Here is a 5,790-nt window from a genome sequence, read left to right as displayed (position 1 = left end):
CTGATGGTCAAACTAGGTATACTTTCTGGTTCATAACACGCTTACTAACTATATGAGACAGATCCTAAACTGGTCAAATGAGAGTCAGAAGCCCAAATTAGGTTCTGATGCATAAGTAAATCTCACTTCTTTCATAATTTTATCTCTATCACACCTATGCCATCAAATGCTTTCAGAAGATTTTTTCATAGTTGCCTTGCAAATGGGAACTAAATTCCTTCTTTTGTATCCTTCCAAGGGAAAAATACAACAGAAGGGGAATTTGAGAGTAAAAGTCCCAGTACTGAATTTTAGTTCTACAGAAAAAAGCCATAGTTGCTTTTTGATTCAAAGCTATTTTAATTTTGTTGTAACATTGGGTGTGCTATTAGGGAGAAATATTCCATCATAGTTTAACACAGCCAAAGATGATATCAGCTTATAAAATCCTTTTGGAGTCAGCTACATTTTCAGTAGGCTTTTTTCTTAAGGGATATCTATAGTAATACAAGCAATTAAGGGTTCTTTATTAGCCAGTCTCAGAGGTACAGACTTAACCATCAATTGATGTTCTTCTCAACTCCCTAATAAGACCAGAGGACAAAGAAATAGTACGTCTTCCTCAAATAAGCTGTTTCTCCAGCATGATCCCAGACAGGAACCACTGCTACTAACTGTATAGCACTGACTATAAAACATTTATGTGCTCATAATTCTGTGAACATTTAGCTGTTACTTACCTGCAAACACCACTGTGGCACAAATAAAATGCAGATAAAGTAGGAATTCACCAGCCCTGCTTCCATGGTCAGCCTATGTTGTCCTTCACTTCCCCCTTACACTACAACAGGTCCATTACCTTTCTCTCTCTTCCAATTTTTACATTCCCTGTATTGTCAGTGCCCTTGCCCAATGATCACGATTAGGAAAAATGACTAAAGTTCATTACCAGGTGGGCAGTTCAGCAGTCAAGTTAACACTTTCTGGCAGAGCAAATTCACTAGATTTGCACTAATAATCTTTTTTTAGGGCATTTTTGGCATAGCAGAACAACGTCTTCTGGATGTCCAGAGAAGCTATGTTTATAGAAGTAACCTTACAAATGTCTAAAACAACTAGTGAAAAGATGCAGGTAGATGAGTCAATGTCCACGCTGCCCTGCCTGCTGATGGCAGTCCTGTAACCCCAACTGGCTGTTCCTAGATGCAGACATTGCTGGGCAGTTCTGGGCAGTTCTTGTGTCCCTTTGTTGTGATCCATGAATATTGACACCATGACACTCAACTCCTTTCTTTCCAAGAGAGTAAATGTGGTGCTGTCATGTTCCCTGAAGCTGGTGTATAGTTGTATGAAAATTAGGGCAACTGGATATGCCCTGAGGAGAAATGCAGAAGCAAATCAGGGGTTCCTGGGGAACAATCCACCCAGTAGCCCTATATTTCACTGTGTGTTGATCTCCTCCCACCTGCTGGATGACAGAAGGAGAGAAAATAATCTGCAGAAAGTTTTTCTTACAGCGTCAGAACAGCTCCTCTGTGGCTTTTGTCCATACTGACATCTGGGTATCCAAAGGTGATATTTTGAAAAAAAGAACAGGTTACCAGGCTGAGTAACAAATACAAACTCTGTCACTTACTGGAGCTAATACAGGCTTCTCTGTGACACTGGATAATTTCCAACAATCTTAACTGGAAGCAACCTCTAGCAGCTATCCCCTGTTCAGCCCCTAGAGCTGGATAGCACACGGTCCTTTAGCTCTGTCATCTGAGGCAAATGTAAGAGCTCTGCAGAGTTGTCTGTCATCCACACAGAGCAGGAGGCCAAGGGATGCACTGATGTACACTTCATACCTGCACCCGAGTTGCAGGGTGAGGTATGCCATTGAGTTTGAAAGACCAAAACATGCTGGAATTATCTCAGCAAATTACAGTCCCTGCCTCCAGGGCTTTATGGGCACAGAGATCTGAAAAAAAAAAAGCTTTGCTGGATATTACATTTCAGGACCAACACCAATCCAATTTGCAGTGGCTCCAATATCCACTCAAACTTGCAGCCTTAGGTTTATCTCAGCAAAGCTTTTAGTGCTAATTTTCTTTCAGGTTACTTTATACTTACCTACAGTGGTTGGAATGTGTCATATGATAGTGGGGTTTTTCCTTTAAAGTAGGCACCAAACCAATTTCAAGAAGGGGTTCTTTTGTTCACTTTAGGAGATATAAAGAATTCTTTTAAAGAATGTGAACATGTTGGTTGCACAACTTCACAATGTACAGAAAATGATGGAATTCTATATAACCACAAAGTATTAGAACTCAAAGCAAATAGACCTATTTGGGGTTATCATACAAACTTCATTATTATGAATAATGTAGTCTGGGGGAGGACAATTGTAGGATGGAAATTAGGTCGAAGTTTCAAGGATAGTAAGTGAAACAGAGTGTAAAAAGTTTTCTTGAAAGGCTGAAAAGAAAAACAGCTTGGCCTTGTCACTCTATGTATCTTCAGATGGCTTCAGATAAGAGGCTTTCCTTGAATCCAGAGACTTTCCAGTGAGGTGAGGAAAATATTTATAGTGGCATAAAAAAAGGACCAAATGCATGTGTGAATGATCATCATTAGCCATTGGCATTTACAGTGAGCAGGGCTTCATGTGTCATCTTGTTTATTTTTTTATTCAAGGGAGGTAGATGGCTCTTGATGCTTTCTGCAAGTGATTCTCCAGGCCTGCATTTAAAAAAAAAAAAAAAAGCCAGTCCTATACATTCAGATGGTCACACTGTTATGCCAATGTTTTTAAGGTTTCAGTGTAAGATCTCTTATTACTTCGTTGTGTGTCTGTCCATATGCTCATGAACAGTTCCAAACAATGGAACAAATAAGCAGTCCTATAACTGATGGTGGAAGCTTTATCATCAGAAAATACACTAATGTTGCAATGAGACATGAAACTGCATCTATTTGAGATCTAGGGTCAGATATGCCAAGACCTTCTTTTTGAAGAGTTGTATAGTCTTACACAGAGCTACTTTTTGGTACTGAAAGTGTTGGGAGGTGTTGCAAGTGTTGGTGAGAGTGCAGAAGATGGCTTACTTGTATGCGTGAGAGTTGCGCTATTTCATACATGCTTACTGACTCCCCAGTGAGTAAATGATACACATTTTTCTCTCCAGCTGAGAGAAAAAATGGAACGAATTATACCACCTGACCACTTACACACACGTTTTATGTCTAGCATGCACCATTTATGTCAACTTCATGACACTGCTGAATTTCCCAGAACTTCTTATGATAGTTTTGTTTGCTTAAATTGGGCTGTGTTTGGTTAATAGTCTTTAATTTCTTGAGTGTGACTTTTACTCATATAGAGTGGCTCATCTTTAACATATAGGACTACTTTACTCTTCACAAAAGCAAAAAATTCATTTCACAGAAAGAGTCTTGAACTGCATTGGGCTTGATATGAAATGTTCACCTCCTCTGTAGCCCCAGAATAGAAGCAGCTTGGCATTCTGAGAGTGGTACAAAGTGGTATTGTTAAACAGAAGCTAATTAGGATGGGATTTCATGTTGCTAAGAGCTAAGTCTTTGGTATGCAACAGAGCCAAACAGCAAGGGCAAAGTGTAACTATTTAAGGCTGAAGTTTGCTATTTAAAGGAAAATGTTCATCCTGGCCCAAATGTTAACTTCAGTCAGGAAAGTGTTTCTGTACCAATGACATGATGACGGGCCGTCACGATTCCACCCAATCAGTCCAGATCAAATGTGCTCAGGATATAAGCCAAGAGATTATTTTTTCCAACCTGCCAGCATCAAAAGCACCATCTGTGATCGATTTTGTGATAATGGAGTAAACAGCTACTGGAAATTCAGGGCAGTTCTCAGAGATTTTGGTCTCTGGGAGGAATGAATATGAGCTTGCAGGAGTAGCACAGCTGCTGCTATCCAAAACCTGCTGTCTCTTCTGCAGAGGTTGAGATATGACCCAGTCATAAACCCATGTCAGCATAACATCTTGCAAGCAGGGGGATTTTGCCTGATCCTGTGCATGAAAATTGGTGGAAGACATCCTGAATCTTCTATCCTTTTATGGCTACATGTCTCCAATTCACAGAGTATTTTTTGTGACAGCACGCTTACCTTAAATATAAATCTAGTCAATCTAAGAACAGATAGTAAACTATGGGCGCTGATTTCAGACAGGACTATAGAAATCTGGAATCAAGATTCTGCATTTCTGTGTGGCTGCAGAGCGCTTTGCAGAGGGAATGTAAAGCTAGCAGTACAGGCTCAAAAGCTCTCCTAAATTTAAAAGCAAGAGCAACCCTTTCTTGCAGTAATGGTGGCATTACTTTTGCCTGTTAGAAGAATCATGTTATAATTTTGTTCCAGCAGAAAAAATATTTTGTTAGTGTTTTTAATTTTTAAAAGCTTTAGTATAAGGCTTTTGATTTCTATGATGTCTTCTGAGAAGTGAAATAATTTTGCAGCAAACATAAATGGTAATAACTTCAATGTTAATTTGTCATGAGAAAAAATCAAGGCTGAGAGGAGACAAGTTGCTTGTACAGAAACATCAGGTTTGAATTTTGACCTGTTGCAAGGGTGGGAGTGGATCCAGTTTTAACAAAAATCAGAAAAAAAGTCTTAAGGTGCTTAGTGGATTTGCACCAAAGAGAAAACTGGTTCTTTGAACTAATGAGTGAAGTGAACACAGCTAAAGCATGCAACCATTGGCCTAACAACACCATTTCCTACTCCCCTGCACAGTCCCATGCATATTTCTAGTAAAACAATCCAATGTTTATTTCCTTTTTAGGAATAACTGCCCAGGTGCCTCCTGAGTCAGGATTGTACGAGAGCATGTGCATCCCGTGTCTGGGGTTTGGGGATGAGTCTTAGCACCCCTCCAACCAACAGCCCATAACAAATCTATGGCCATTCATAGTCCCTTTCCACTCTGGTTCCTCAGAGCTGTATCACCACGATGGTCCCTCGGAGCAGCCAGGGAGCAGCTCACATTTGTCTGATCCAAGGCTTCTCTTTATTTCAGCTGAAGAAAAACCTCTGTTAGCTGTAATTAGCAGAGAGCCTAAACTGTGCAGATACACAGTTGCGTTGATGTCTGTTAGAGGGCAATGACTGACTTTCCCACTGTTTTTCCCTGGTAAGACAGAACCTGATAAACCGTACAGAGAGAAATGGAGAGCCGCCGAGTGTGCAGGGCCTGTGGCCAAACGCAATGCCAGGGAAGCACAAGGGCTCGCCCGGTGTATCTATCCTTCCCTTTGTAAGCCAGCTCAGGTTTCACGGCTTATGAGAACACTTGGTTAGATGCAATTAAGTGTTGTGTGGTGGAACTTTTCTGTTTAAAATGAGGCCTCCCTAGAGCCTCGTGCTGTGAAATCTTTCTGACAATATTACCAGATAAATCTTTCACGCTTGCAGGAATTTGAAAACCAATTTAAAAAGAGTGTGAGTTCGTGATGTTATGTTTTGGAAGAATGACAGAGGTCTTTACCGGCACGGCTGAGCCTGGCAACTGCCCTGCCAGAAGATGTGTCCCACTGACTCTGCACCCAGTTGTCCCTATATACGGCCCATTTTCCCATCGGAAAAAAGTACACACATAGAAAAGTGAAACCAAGCAAAGGCATCGCCCGTTCTCGGGACACCCGTGTTTGGTGGGTTTCCCCGCTATATCGCAGCCTCAAATGAAACAGCCCGAGGAGAAACCCGCCCGCAGCCGGACACCAGGTGGCGCCAGAGCACAGCGCCGGGAGGCGGCGGGGCGGGGCGGGCCGGGGGTGCGG

Source organism: Charadrius vociferus, unplaced genomic scaffold, assembly GCF_000708025.1.
Source record: "Charadrius vociferus isolate BGI_N301 unplaced genomic scaffold, ASM70802v2 scaffold34, whole genome shotgun sequence".
Taxonomy (NCBI): domain Eukaryota; kingdom Metazoa; phylum Chordata; class Aves; order Charadriiformes; family Charadriidae; genus Charadrius; species Charadrius vociferus.
The sequence above is the reverse complement of the archived record's forward strand: the minus strand, read 5'-3'. Positions refer to the sequence as shown.